At 32.2% G+C, this 15,900-nt stretch overlaps 1 long non-coding RNA gene across 1 annotated transcript in view; it reads left to right on the plus strand.

Moving 5' to 3' along the window:
- The first annotated feature begins 3,347 nt into the window (after positions 1–3,347).
- The window catches only part of LOC136835116 (uncharacterized), a 152,188-nt gene continuing 139,635 nt past the window's right edge, over positions 3,348–15,900 (plus strand). Inside the window, exons 1-2 of the long non-coding RNA XR_010851985.1 lie at positions 3,348–3,516; positions 5,026–5,162. This is a non-coding gene — a long non-coding RNA (uncharacterized lncRNA). The remainder of the gene's footprint in view (positions 3,517–5,025; positions 5,163–15,900) is intronic.

Raw genomic sequence — 15,900 nt, forward strand, 5'->3', positions numbered from 1 at the left:
ATTTTCAAAGATGGATGAGGAAACTAGTTAGATTATTCTTATTCCTATCTTTTTCTCATAATTTCAAATGATGAGTCCATGAGAAAATTCGACGTCATTTGGAAATAAGTAATGTAAAGGAAAAATAACCCAAAATTCGACGTAAGAGAAGGCGATAAAAATCAACTTGCTTACAATCCTCCCCCATAACGAAAATGCCACTGCCCGTCATAGACGATATGAAGATCCAGGTATACCAACGCAATGAAATGCAACAGCGTATTTTGGACAGGAACACTGCAGTTCTGAGCATAAAATGATCGAATCAAAAGTGATTTACTTAAATTCAGGTTTGTGAACTTACTTCAGACTACATGAAATACCAAACTACTTTTAATTCATCTGCTTTAAAATCTAAATATAGATTGGCAGTTCCGACAATCCAGGTATACCAACAAAGTGAAATTCAACAACGTATTTTTGACAAGAATACTGTAATTCTGAGCAAAAAATAATCGAATGAAAAGTGATTGACTTAAATTTGGGTTTCTGAGCTTACTACAGACTACGTAAAATAACAAACTATCTTGAATTCATCTGCTTTAAAAAATCTTTGGTCAAGCAACGTTACATGAGGTTAATTAAAAACTTGTCTAAAGGTCAGTAATATTACATTTTGATTTGAAAAACCTGTACATTACTTTTAATTAAAAAAATGTCTAAACAAATCAATAAACATTTTGTTACAAGTGCTCAATCTCAACATGTTTTATTTCATCATGCAGTCTTCGAAATGCTGCAAACATTTTGTTACTCACTTGTCGCAAAATTGTCGACTTCCACCATGATTCTTTGGTCACAGCGCTGACGTTGCCAGGTGATAAACCTCTCAGTAATCTTGAAGCAGTATGGTCCTGTACCAGGTATTAGAACTGTTTTTGCGCCAAAACTGGCGAATGCATTCGCGCTGTTATACTGACGAATATATTCTCGAAAATTTCGGGCTTCTTGAGTATTTCCAGTGAGCAACAGCCTAAGGTGGTCACTTAATGTTGAAAATTTCGTGCCATTTAGGATTGCATGTCTCTGGAGAAATCCAGAATCTGTCTTTGGAATCATTCATCCCAGAATTCTTCCACCTCCTGGAGAAACGCCCATTGGATTAAAACCATAGAGGTAAATATTTACCCTCTATGATTTCATTGCTGCATATAAAGATATGCAAATCCTTCACCCATTATTTGTGGTTACGACTTGTTTTCAAAGAAAATACCAGTTTATGGCAACACTACTTATTGTTTATCCCAAGTTGGCGCAAAACAACCATCCATAGAGGGTAAATGATCTTTTTTTTCATTGTGAATTTTTTTTATCCTTAGAATGTTAATGAGTTTTAGGTCTTATGAATGTTTAGTGAGTATGTGTTTAGTGAATGTTTATGAGTAAGTGTTTAGTGAATGTTTAGTAGTGGTTAGGGTTTAGTGAATGTTTAGTGAGTAAATGTTTAGTGAATGTTTATGAGTAAGTGTTTAGTTAATGTTTAATGAGTGTTTAGGGTTTAGTGAATGTTTAGTGTGTAAGTGTTTAGTGAATGTTTAGTGTAAGTGTTTAGGAATGTTTAGTGAATGTTTTGTGAATGTTTAGTGTTTTTAGTGTTTAAATGTTTAGTGTTAGTGTTTAGCGAATGAGTGTTTAGTGTTTAATAAGTGTTTAGTGTTTAATGAGTAGATTAGTGAATTTCAGTGACTGTTTAGTGTTTAATGAGTGTCTAGGGGTTTAATGAATGTTCAGTGTTTAGTGTACAGTATACTGAGTACTTAGGAATGTTTAATGTACGTTTAGTGCTTTAGTGAGTGTTTAGTGAGTGTTTATGTATTTGGTGAATGTTTAGTGAATGTTTAGTGTGCAGTGAGTGCTTAGTGAATGTTTAGTGTACAGTGAGTGCTTAGTGAATGTTTAGTGAGTGTTTAGTGTTTAATGAATGTTTAGGATTAAGTGAGTGTATAGTTAGTGCTTAGTGAATGTTTAGTGAGTATTTACGGTATAGTGAGTATTTAGTTAATGTTTAGTGAGTGTTTAGTGTTTTATGAGTGTTTAGTGAGCGTTTAGTGTATAGTGAGTGCCTAGTGAGTGTTGAGTGTTAATGAGTGTGAGTGTATAATAAGTGTGAGTGTTTAGTGAGTGTGAATGTATAGTAAGTGTGAGTGTTTAGTGAGTGTAAGTGTAGTGAGTGTTAGTGTTTAATGATTGTACATTACTGTTTAGTTAGTGTTTAGTGACTGTATGCAAAGAAAGCCCTGTAATTTACAGGAACCATTTATGCTAGACATTGCTTACATCCAAGAGCAGATGCTTAGGCCTTTTTCACAATGGTTGGAGTGCTGTTTTTGTAAGATAGTTTTCTCTGTGAAATTGGGTCAAGTAATATAATAATAATAATAATAATAATAATAATAATAATAATAATAATAATAATAATAATAATAATATAATAATAATAATAATAATAATAATAATAATAATAATAATAATAATAATAATAATAATAATTTTAGATTATGCGCATTAGAATGCAAAATTCTGTACTTCAACTACAGTAAACCTCAGGATAAAAATATTTCGCAACATATCTTACAGTGATGATTAATTTACCCAAAAAAAATAACATATTCTTATGATAATTAAACAAGAGGAAAAAAAAGCAAAGTTGCCGTAGTGCTTCGTCTCTACAGTATGGTACTATGTTCTGGACCGAGATCTTTCAATATGGCCGCCCGAGGTCACAAGCTCGGTAGTTGGCAGGGAGATCGCCACTCCCGCTTATTGACGCGCTATGCTACCGTCACGCGCTGTCTGCCACCACTAGAGTTAACAGATGATGGGAATGGCATTCCACAATAATCTTGTGTTCTCAGGAATGAAAGTCCTCAAATACTGGCAGTCCTATGAATGACATACAAGAATGAGCGTGTGAACTCTGCTCAAGGTTATGCTAAACCATGTTAGCTCTTGTTATGGTAACCCGCAGGACATGATTCGGCAGGTTCGAATTGAGATCATGTACTTTTGGAGCAAACTAGGATTGCCAACCACGCGTAAATACCCAAAGATACTGTCTATTTACCATATTTGCAAATTACACACACACACACACACACACACACACACACACACACACATATATATATATATATATATATATATATATATATATATATATATATATATATATATATATATATATATATATATATATATATATATCTGCACTAAGGACAAAATCGTCTGGTTTTATGGACAATGTCATCCTTGGGGGTGACAATGCATGTTGGTAAAATTGGTCTCTTTAGCAGTCCAACTCTCCAACACTTCAGTCACTCCGTCAGTTGCCTCGTGAACATCAAGGAAGGTAAACGTATTGTCTTTAATCTCCGAGGTTTAAAATAACGTTATATTTAGGATGCATCATTTTACAAGCATGGAATGGCATATATTGTTCATCAGTGGACATAAATAAGAAACAGAATGGGTGTCCAGGTATGTGTTTATTACGGTTTGAAAAAAAAAAAAATTAAGAAAGAATGAAAACGGTAGCCGATGCCGTCCGGGGTCATAGGAAAGAATTCATCGGATGAGTGCCCCCTTCCCGGTTAATCTCTTATTCAGTACATATGTGCTACATTTTATAAAACTTTGAATGGTTTTGTAGACTGTAAAACAACCGAAGGCGTGTTGCCGTTTGTAATCCGAGTGACGAGAAGAGTCACTGTCAACGGCGGTTGTATTTGAATTTGAACCTGTTGAAGAACATTATTGATTTTTTTTTTTATTAATTTGTAGCAATACCCTCTGGTGCAGGGAGATTATAGGAAAAGTTTAAGGTAATGCATAGATGAAATTTTATTGCAAGACCAACCCATAGCGTTAGACCTATAACGCTCATTAGAAAGGTTACAGATGACTAGGTCTAGGCCTATTTAAAGTAATGCTTCGTACGTATACGTTAATCAGTAGACCTAGCTGGTCAGCTTGAACAAATACAGGAAAATTATGTATAAATAACTTATCATATTTAAGAACATAACTTTGTAGACAGAAATCAACACACCAAGAACCACTTTCAGCACTATGAACACAGCCTAAGTAATGTAACTTAGGCCTATCTACGTTAGCATAGCTTAAGATGACTTAAATTATCCTTGTCTATGCTGACGTAAGTTGGACTAGCTTAGATTAACGTAACTTATCATAACCTAGGCTAAGCTAGGTTCTCGTTGTACAACTTAGTCTAATCAAACAAAGCTCTACCGAATCCATATGAATGTGCCGTTTGATTTGGCTGAGATTCACACACACACATATAAAATATATATATATATATTGTATATATATATATATATATATATATATATATATATATATATATTCATATATAGCTATATTTGATTAGTTAAACCAAACCACGATAACCTTGGTTACCTAAGTATATATGGTAACTTACACTTATGGATTCAGTAGAGCTATAATTAATCAGATAAACCAAACCACAAGAACCTAGGTTATTGTGGTAACTTATGTTTGCCTAATTTAGGCTAACCTCCGTAGCATAGACTAGAATATTTATATTTATGGTATATTATATATATATATATATATATATATATATATATATATATATATATATATATATATATATATATATATATATATATATATATATATATATATACACGGATGCTGCAATAAATAACGAGACTGGGGAATTAGCTGCACTCGACTCAGATTCGTTAATCCTAATGAATATGCATTCAGGTCTTCTATTGTATTTGTTTATACCCATGAACCAGAAGTGAATGGGAATAGACTTGATTTCCATTGTTATTATTTGAATGTTGCACAAGTTCCTTTTCCTTGTTCATTTATTCCCCTATATTTTCGAATGCCTTAATTCTGTTTCCTGTCTTTTTATTATTCGAAAGGAAGTGTTTTTTCCTTTTTGTATTTCTGTAATATGATTATCATTCTAGCGGTAATCGTTGTTTTCAGAAAGTGCCAGAGAAGTTTCATCACCAAGGATGTTGTATAATTAAAAACAATTAGGAGTTGCACACAACTATAAAGAAAAAGTAACTGCCTAGACATGAGAATGATTGGCTTCTGTGAAGTGGATTCATAAGTACCAAGTAAGCTCACACAACCTTTCTGCTTTCTTGTAGTTACGTGTTCCTAGAAAGTGCTAGAAATGCTGAAGATGTTTATGAAAATATTAGCTTTATTTTTATTGTTTTAACAGAACCGTCCTTACAAGGAGGCTGAACTAGTCTTAGGGTTTAACATGTGACCGGCAACATTGCCACATAGTACCAATACCTTAGACCTATTATGTTGCTTTGTACTTATGTGAATATACGTTGCCTTTCTACGACGTCTTCGAGTTAAAAATTTGTACTTACAGAAATTTGGCAACTACATCTTCATCGGCCCAGTGATATAAAAATTTTTGTGTTCATACCAATTCCGTAATATATGGAGCACTCTTTTCTTTGCTTTAAATGTTTGGTGTTGTTCAGTCCTACCATATATATATATATATATATATATATATATATATATATATATATATATATATATATATATATATATATATATATATATATATATATATATATATATGTGTGTGTGTGTGTTACAGTAAAGTGGAAGAAACCAGGCCCATTCAGGAAATGGTCGAGAGGTGTTTTCAAGGCTTGAGCCAAATCCGTTACTTGAAATTAGCGGGTGAGTGTATATATATATATAAATATATATATATATATTATATATATATATATATATATATATATATAGTATGTAGTATATATAATTACAGTAAGACTGTGAAATTTTTCATAATTATACAATGAAATTTTCAGGGAATTCGTCAAATCACCAATTTCACTTAGGGACATTTGATCCCCGAGGGGACATTATTAAAACTAAACAAGGCGAAACAGTGATTCATCAAATCTGTTTCTCCGTGTTTATTACTAGCTGCTCGGGGATCAAATATGTATATATACTGCATTCGGGGATCATGCAGGGAGACAGTGGATCAAGTAAAAGTTAAGTATATCTTAGTTTAACCAGACCACTGAGCTGATTAACAGCTCTCCTAGGGCTGGCCCGAAGGATTAGATTTACTTTTACGTGGCTAAGAACCAATTGGTTACCTAGCAACGGGACCTACAGCTTATTGTGGAATCCGAACCACATTATGGCGAGAAATGAATTGGCTGATCAATATTTACGTTGCATAATGAGTCTATTTAGGCAATAATTCATGAGCATCTATCACCAGAAACAAATTCCTCTTGTTCTTCACTGGCCGGTCGGAGATTCGAACTCGCGACCAAAAGAGTGGTAGCCGAGAACGGAACCCGCTCACCCGGCGAGGAACTAGTGGATCAAGTAAGCGATGCTTACTAATGTTTAGAGTGCGTTAACGCTCTCACAAAAAGTTATGCTGAAAGACAGAACAACTTGTTTATATCAATACTTATTTTATCAGTACGTATACCATGCTGTTTAATCAAACGCGCCCAGCGATCATAAGCATAGCTGTTTTCATAACCAGTTTAGTAATAGGGTATAATTTTATGTAACAGCCATTAATGAGATTGGCAGATCAGTATTTACGTATTTTTGCATAATGTGGAGTCTATTTATTCCCGACGCAATAATTCATTACATGAGCTAAAAATAAATAAGCAAATTACAAAAATACAAATTTAAATTTAAAAATTATATAATGGATTACAAAATAAAAAAATTAAAAATAGAATTATATATATATATAAAACAAAAAATATATATATATATATATATATATAAAAAAATATATATATAAAAATATATATATGGACCAACCTATTCAGTATGTATAACTAAATCAGAAAACGAAAAAATGGAACGTGATGAATATATAAATAAATATAAAAGGGGACGATCGTTTAATCATTAATGATTCCAAATGGCCAATTCATGTGCCTAGAGGCTCGAATCACTAAAACAGAAAAATTTATATTTTCAAAGATAAAACACTAGAGTGATTTCTGATATTAATTAGCCTGACACTATGAGAATAAAAAGAAGACTGATGGATTTATGTTTACAAAGAATTTAGCTCATATTAATGACAGAAGGGGATTATAAAGGAAAAACATATTTGTACCTGGAATCCAACACAATTGAAGAATTAGTACAACTGCCAAAACAGGATTAAATACTTAAGAGGTTTTCAAATAAAAAGGATTAAGATCAAAATTTCAGGAGCAGGGACAGGACAATTAAAAGATTATACAGGTTCGTGACTGACCACCTAAAAATTTTTAGTACAACACAATAATTTTTTTTTAACAATAATAACTTTTTGCAAGATGAAAATTAATTTTTTACAAAAAAAATTATATTAAACATACGGATATACAGAAAATATATATCAAGTAGCTACCTTGTTTTTCTAATTAAGTCAGTGATTTTATCTTTTAGGTCATTCTTGAACATTTTTTTAGAATACAGGGGTCCAAATAATACATGCCAGGGCTAAGATTAAAATTACAACTGGAAGTAAGCTGGATAACAGCGGACTCCAATAGATTTCTTGAAGAGAAATCTTTCGATCTGGCAATCACTGAACTTTCAGTCCAATTTATCCTGTGAGAGTTTTCACTTAAATGAATGAATATAGCATTGGATGCTTGTCCAGTTTTGACTGAATACTTATGTTGCTTAATACGTACATCTAAATCTTTGCTAGATTGGCCAATATAAAATGAGGGGCAATCCAAACATGGAATTTTATATATTATGTTGTTGTTTTCTTTAGGGCTATTTTTTATTAACATTCTTTTTTTGAGTTAGTTATTATAAGAAAAAACGAGGTTTACATTAAAAGGTTTTAACAATGATTTTATGTTTTCAAAACCACTAAAATAAGGCAAGCTAAGAATTTTGTTCTTAGGGAACTTTCTTCATGTTACTTTCACTATAAAACTTTTTGTGGGCTTTGTTATAAAAATATCTAGTATATGTGAAGGATAACATAAATCTGTCCCTATTTTTCTTATGTATTCAATTTTTTATCCAAATACTGGGGACTGACAATGCGCTGAAGGCTCTGAAAATAAAAATTACAGAGGAAAAATTTTTTCTTATAATAACACACTTACGGTAAAAGAATGTTAATAAAAATAGCCCTGAAGAAAACAACAACATAATATATAAAATTCCATGTTTGGATTGCCCTCATTTTATATTGGCCAATCTAAAGCAAAGATTTAGATGTACGTATTAAGCAACATAAGTATTCAGTCAAAACTGGACAAGCATCCAATGCTATATTCATTCATTTAAGTGAAAAATCTCTCTAGCAGGATAAATTGGACTGAAAGTTCCGTGATTGCCGGCATCGAAAGATTTCTCTTCAAGAAATCTATTGGAGTTCGCTATTATCCAGCTTACTTCCAGTTGTAATTTTAATCTTAGCCCTGGCATGTATTATTTGGACCCCTGTATTAGAAAAATGTTCAAGAATGACCTAAAAGATAAAAAACACTGACTTAATTACAAAAGAAAACGGTCAGCTACTTGATATATATTTTCTGTAAATCCGTATGTTTAATATAATTTTTTTGTAAAAATGTTCATCCTGCAAAAGTTATTATTGTTAAAAAAAAAAAAATTAATTGTGTTGTACTAAAAACCTTTTTAGGTGGTCAAGTCACGAACCTGTATAATCTTTTAATTGTCCTTCCCTGCTCCTGAACGGTTGATCTTAATCCTTTGTAAAAACTTCTCCTTAAGTATTTAATCCTGTTTTGGCAGTTGTACTAATTCTTCAATTGTGTTGGAGCCATTCCAGGTACATATGTTTCCTTTATAATCCCCTTCTGTCATTTATATGAACTTTCTTTGTAAACATACTTTTATATTCCTTCAGTCTGCTAAATGTAAAGGACTAGTGTGAAGTGTCGAAAGGCCTCATCGTGGAGTAGCACTCCAGTGTTTCAAACCCAGAGTTTCTATCAGATTTTATCTTTATATATATATATATATATATTTATATATAAGCCATTGATATAATCATTATATATATAACTGTCCCCTATTAATAGAAACCTATATATATATATGTATACATATATTTATGTATTAGTATATATTCATATAGGTTGGTCATTTATATATATATGATATATTTTTACAATGTATATTAATGTCCTATATATAAATGTATATATAAATTTAAATTTACCCTATTTATGTATATATATTTATACAGCCATAATACATATATATATTTATAGATTACCTATTTATCATCTATATATATTATTATATGTATATATATTATAAATGTATATATATATTTATATATATATATATATATATATATAATATATATATATATTTATATATATACCTATATATATATCTATATATATTATATATATATATATATATATATATATATATATATATATATCTAATATATATATATAATATATATATATATATATATATATATATATATATATATATATATATATATATATATATATATATATATATATATATATACAGTCTTAAGCATTTCAAATTCCAGCAGCTTAGTCGAATTCTTACGGAGAATGAAGACATTTTATTCCCCTGTTTTAGAATTCTAATTGACAGTATTTGTCGCCCTCACCCAGTTTCATTTCAAAGGCCTCGAATCTCTCGCGGATTATAAATGAAAAATCTTTTTGCATGGCGTTATGGTAAAGAGAAGTTCTGTTTACTGAATGTATAAACCGAATATAAAGAAACCCAGCTTCATTTAACCTTCAGTAAATTTTTTATAGTGTTTTTTATCACTGAAAGAGGAGAATATGCCCTTATTTCATTGGATCTTAAAATGCATAACAGCGATGTGACACTTAACAGTGTTTGCCAAAAAATGTGCGCTCTGAAAATATTGTTTTATCGCAGCTGTTGTTTTCGAACGAGAGGGTAAAAAAAGATAAGTGGTTTTCAGGTTTGAGTATACTACTAACCTTTCCCCTCCTCCTCCTCCCCTCCTCTCCTCCTCGTCCTCCTCCTTGATAATGAATTTATTCGTTTTAAAAACAATGTGAATGAAACCAATGATTGCCAGGGGACGCGTTGTGTATTTTCAAAATTGCTGTGCATAAACCGGGTAGCTGAACGGTGGATTAATTTGTTTCTAAACTGATCGATGAAATAAATTCGTAGCATCATGATCATTCGTAAAAAAAAAAAAAACTATAATAATGTGACGATACCTATCATGACATTCCTTTTAGGAGTAAAATCGCTTAACATCTAAATATCGCAATTCAAATTTCTAAGTAACATATTCACTCAAAGAAAACCAGGAGTATCTCCTGCTGTAACTCGAAAATTTTGAGTCATGAATTATCCTTTGAATGATAACTAGTCTTTACCGAAAGACTCTCAGGAATATAATAAAATCCTTTCAGTAATCAAAACAACTAGATTTCATTACGCAACTTCCGGTATCGTTGGTGCAGAAAGGAAGTTTATTTAGATTGATGTTGAGAAACAGTGGGGTGGTTGGGGTGGGGGCGGGGATAGTGTCATCAATGCACCTCTCGCGATGCGCTGTAAGCATTACTTTAGTTTCTTTGCAATGTCTCTTCGGACTCTAGCTTCAACCCCATTCAAGCCTTTTACTGTATCTCCGTTCATGTTATCTTTCTTCCATCTTAATTTCCACTTAATCCTAACAGTTGTTTCATAGTGCAAATCCTTTGTAGAAACATCATATGGTCAGTTGTTTTTCCGTTGAACTTCATCGTAAATTTAAATGCACTTTTTATCGCCTTCAGTTTCAAATCGTAAATTTTTTTTAATAAGATTTCATCCTACATTTTTCATCGTAATTTTTTTTTTTTATAATCACAGCTGCCACTTTTTCCTTCTTTAAAAGAAAGACAAAGCAAAGCAACAGTTGAGACAAGCCTGACAAGTAAAAACGCAACGCGAGAGAATAAAAGTCGATCGCCCTTGCACACGCAACAACGTCATAAGCGAAGTTATGACCTGCAGCTCCCGGGGGAGTCGGCTGAAGGGAGAAGTCGTCACATTTCCTGGGAAGAAAATTAAATGAACAGTTATAAGTCAGGTTTATTTATGTCAGAGTAATGACACCCTTTCGAGAGGGCGAAACTGACTTTCCGGAGGTACGACAAATACACTTTGCGTTGGAGACTTTTTATGAATTATGGGAAGGTTAATAACCTGGGTGATGAATGCCTAGATTACAGAGAGAGAGAGAGAGAGAGAGAGAGAGAGAGAGAGAGAGAGAGGTGGTACATTATTTCCTTTTTATAAAATTGCAGAGGAACCATCCGCTTTTTGGTGTAAGAATTTTATTCCCAATTTTTTTCTTTCTTTAGTCCTTAATGGTCGATGTAAAGTCTAATGTTAAAAGTCTTAATATTCTTTGTGAGTAGGTAAATGTGCTTACATTTTTGTCGCCTTTCTGGTTGATATCCAGAATAAAATCAAGACAGCAAAGATATTTCTCTCTCTCTCTCTCTCTCTCTCTCTCTTCTATTCCATTCCATATACCAAAACACTTTCAGTATTTAGAACCACCTCCGTTACAAAGCCAATATCCAGAGCAGAATTAACTATTTAAAGCCATCGTAGTAATTCGCAAGGATTCAGCAACTATTCCATACTGACCGGTCAAATGGACTTAGTTCCCTTAGCTGCAAGAAGAAATTGAGGGAAGTAATTTAAGTCATTAACGTTATTGTGTTAAGACAGAGACGGAGAAATTTCCTTGTTTTTATCTTCTTTTGTTCTTTTGTAAGTAACCTCCGCTTGAAACTGATGTATGAGAATTTTCTGGCGTTACAGCTTCGTAGGTCAGTGACTTCAGTCTTTTACTGAGAGAAACTTATGGTGGAATAGATATGAGGCATATTTGAGAAAATAGGCTGAAATTAAATTAATTAATACAACACACCATTGGAAGAATACAAGCGTGAAAATGTTACAAATTCATTAACAGTTTTATCAGGTGAAATATGGAACAGTTACCAAAACAGAACTATACTATTTTGTCTTCCTAAATGAAAACGTGGTGCTGATCATCAGGTGGTGCTTCTTTTAAAGAAATATGTAAATTATAGAATTTTTCTTGAGCACTGAATTCACTTTACCATGGAAAGCAGCTGGCAAAGAGTATTTTAGTAATTTAGTCGCATCGTGACAAGACCTCGCCTCCTAATTCTGATTTATGACCGGGTAATTCATAGTATGAAGAAACCCCTATTTATTTTGTCATCCATAATTATAGTAAGATTCCTGAGACGTCTCAGGGAAAACCTATTTAATTTTTTCTTTTGTAATTACAACGGTATTCTAAAGACTTCTCAATTTTATGCATAAATATGACAGTGATGACATGATTAGTTGATCTTATAAACTAAATTGAATGTTGATCACTGTGTCTTATCATATTAGGTGCTTTTCGGTGATCAGGTTAGACCTCTAGACCTCAAATCTACAGGTGATGGGAAAAAGGCATCCTTTAGGTGATAGAGAAAAGGCATCCTTCAGTTGATAGGGAAAAGGCATCCTTCAGGTGATAGGGAAAAGGCATCCTTCAGGTGATAGGGAAAAGGCATCCTTCAGATGATATGGACAAGGCATCCTTCAGGTGATAGGGAAAAGGCATCCTTCAGGTGATAGGGAAAAGGCATCCTTCAGTTGATAGGGAAAAGACATCCTTCAGATGACAGGGAAAAGGCATCCTTCAGGTGATAGGGAAAAGACATCCTTCAGGTGATAAGGAAAAGGCATCCTTCAGGTGATATTTGGCATCCTTCAGGTGATAGGGAAAAGACATCCTTCAGGTAATAGGGAAAAGGCATGCTTCAGGTGATAGGGAAATGGCATCCTTCAGTTGATAGGGAAAAGGCATCTTTCAGTTGATAGGGAAAAGGCATCCTTCAGGTGATAGGCAAAAGGCATCCTTCAGATGACGGAAAAGGCATCCTTCAGGTGATAGGGAAAAGACATCCTTCAGGTGATAAGGAAAAGGCATCCTTCAGGTGATAGGGAAAAGGCATCCTTCAGGTGATAGGGAAAAGACATCCTTCAGGTAATAGGGAAAAGGCATGCTTCAGGTGATAGGGAAATGGCATCCTTCAAGATAAACGACAAAGGTCGAATTGTTAAGAATGACCTAAGCCCAGAAGCTCTTATAAAATACACACAAGTACAACAGCAGACTACTAAACTTTCCCTTACGGGGGTAGTGCCGTCAGTGCACTTCACGTAGTGCAGTGTAGGCATTACTTAAGGTTCTTTGCAGCTTCCCTTCGGCCCCTAGCTGTACCTCTGTTCATATTCTCGCTCTTCCATCTGATTTTCCACGCTCTCCTAACATTTGTTTCATAATTCAACTGTGAGGGCAAGATTATATTTGAAATTAGTGTATAATGAGCTTAGATAGTAACAGTAGTAGAATTAGATTTCATACTATTACACTTTGCTGCAAATTGATTTCGTGGCTTATACGTTATACAAAAGCAAAGACCATGATCTCATTTTGGGATTAGATTGCAAATTGATATTTCGATTGGATGAGCATCAACTCTGATTGAAGTCAGCGTAGATAATGAGAGATCTATATTTTGTCGTTTGTCAAGAAATACTGTATAAGTATATATTACATGCATATATATATATATATATATATATATATATATATATATATTATATATATATATATATATTTATATATATATATATACAAGATAAGAACCCTGTGTGTGTGTTAGATATGTGTGTGTAGATTGCATATATATGATATATATATATATAGTATATATATATATATATATATATATATATATATATATATATATATATATATATATATATATATATATGTGTATATATGTGTGTGTGTGTGTGTGTGTGTGTGTGTGTGTGTGTGTGTGTGTGTGTGTGTGTGTACACATAAAGATATAAGGACCTATTCATATATATATATATATATATATATATATATATATATATATATATATATATATATATATATATATATATATTATATATATAATTCTTTTTAACTTAAACAAACGATCATGTGAGCTTACGAACAATCCATATACCAATCGCTATGTTAATTTCTATAAATAAGGAACTTTTATCCATTGTCGTTATTACCCAAAATGCTCACTGATTTGTACCTCAAACCCCCAATTAGTGTAAAGTGCCTCTGATTAATTTTTTCTAGTGCTCGGAGGGACGTAACAAAGAACCATTCACGTAACATACTGGTTTTCACATGACCTCAATCTTTGTGTATATATATATATATATATATATATATATATATATATATATATATATATATATATATATATATATATATATATATATATATATATGTGTGTGTGTGTGTATATATATATATATATATATATATATATATATATATATATATATATATATATATATATATATGTATGTATGTACGTATGCTTTACAAAAAAAGTATACATAACAACTCTAAGTGTAAATACAGCTAAAATAAGATATTGACCGTTATTGAAATTTGGCGTATAATTTGGTATGAAAGTGGAACAACTAAAATCAAACATAAAACCTTGAAAGGTAGTGTAGGACTTTATGTGAATGCGTCTCTTTTTCCTCTTCCAAAATCGTGATAGTAAGACAAGTCTGAAGTGCGAAATGTCAGATATATACATCTATATACAATTAACATGAAATCATACAATGTATATATAATGCATAGGAGGTCGATTGCGAAAGTTGATTGAGAATATAAAAAAAAATAGATTGAAGCTGATGAGATAAATTGCTTCGAAATTGTTCACTTTCATGTTCTGTGGATCTTGTTGCAATGAAACAAAAATGTTTGTATCGTTGCATTAGGCTGCATTTGTTAGCTTTTGGATTTCACTTCATAAAGGGTTCGCCCTTCGCAACACTCCGCTCACTTTTCATGCAGTTCACATAAATAATGATTTTTTCTTTTTCCTTTGGAAGACTCTTTCACCACTCTGTTTCATTCATGAAAATGCAGTTTTATTTAGGTATGAATTCTTGACTAGATATTTGATAATGTAGAAAATGCACTGGAATAGAAAATGGTGTAAATGCAGCTCGGGTTAAAACAGTAATACAACAGAACAAAAGGAAAAAGTATTTTTTTACTCTAATATTTCAAGCATTTAAGAGCACTCAGAGGAATTATGACTTTGAATTCCATTATATTGGCTTCCCTTTTTTCCTTATTTTAGAGGTCACTGTAGTCTCGCCTTGACAAATAGCAGTGAAGTTCAGTCGAAAAAGAGTGAGTATTTTATTCCCAACAAAAATAAAAAATTTATTTTACGTTCCTTTTCAAAAACCCTCAGCGAAGGTAATCCGCACTGATGGGGATTTTGTCAGAGGATTTACTTAACCGTAAAACTATTTTTATGCCTTATACGGATATAGGCTACCTCCTTGGATTTTATTTCTTTTTCGTCCTTTTCACTTTTATCCTTTTTTTTTCCTTCGTTCTGTAAACCATTGGTTCCCTACGTTAAGGAAGCAAGGACAGGTCGAGAAAAATAACTGATTTGTATTTGCTGTTTTTACTCATTTTAATAAATTACTAACATTTTCATCTATGTATTAATTTGGTAACTTACTTTTTTTCTTTTTTTTTAAGTGCTCTCTTCTTTCTCTATTGCTCATTACCTTCTGTTACTTCTTTTTAATGAACTCCATGTTCCATAGAAGCTTGAATTTCAAGTCAGTGGCCCCTGTGGGCTCGTTCCATATGAATAAGGTTCTTCTTCTTCTGAATAATAATAATAATAATAA

The sequence above is a fragment of the Macrobrachium rosenbergii genome, chromosome 55 (genome assembly GCF_040412425.1).
Source record: "Macrobrachium rosenbergii isolate ZJJX-2024 chromosome 55, ASM4041242v1, whole genome shotgun sequence".
NCBI classification, from domain to species: domain Eukaryota; kingdom Metazoa; phylum Arthropoda; class Malacostraca; order Decapoda; family Palaemonidae; genus Macrobrachium; species Macrobrachium rosenbergii.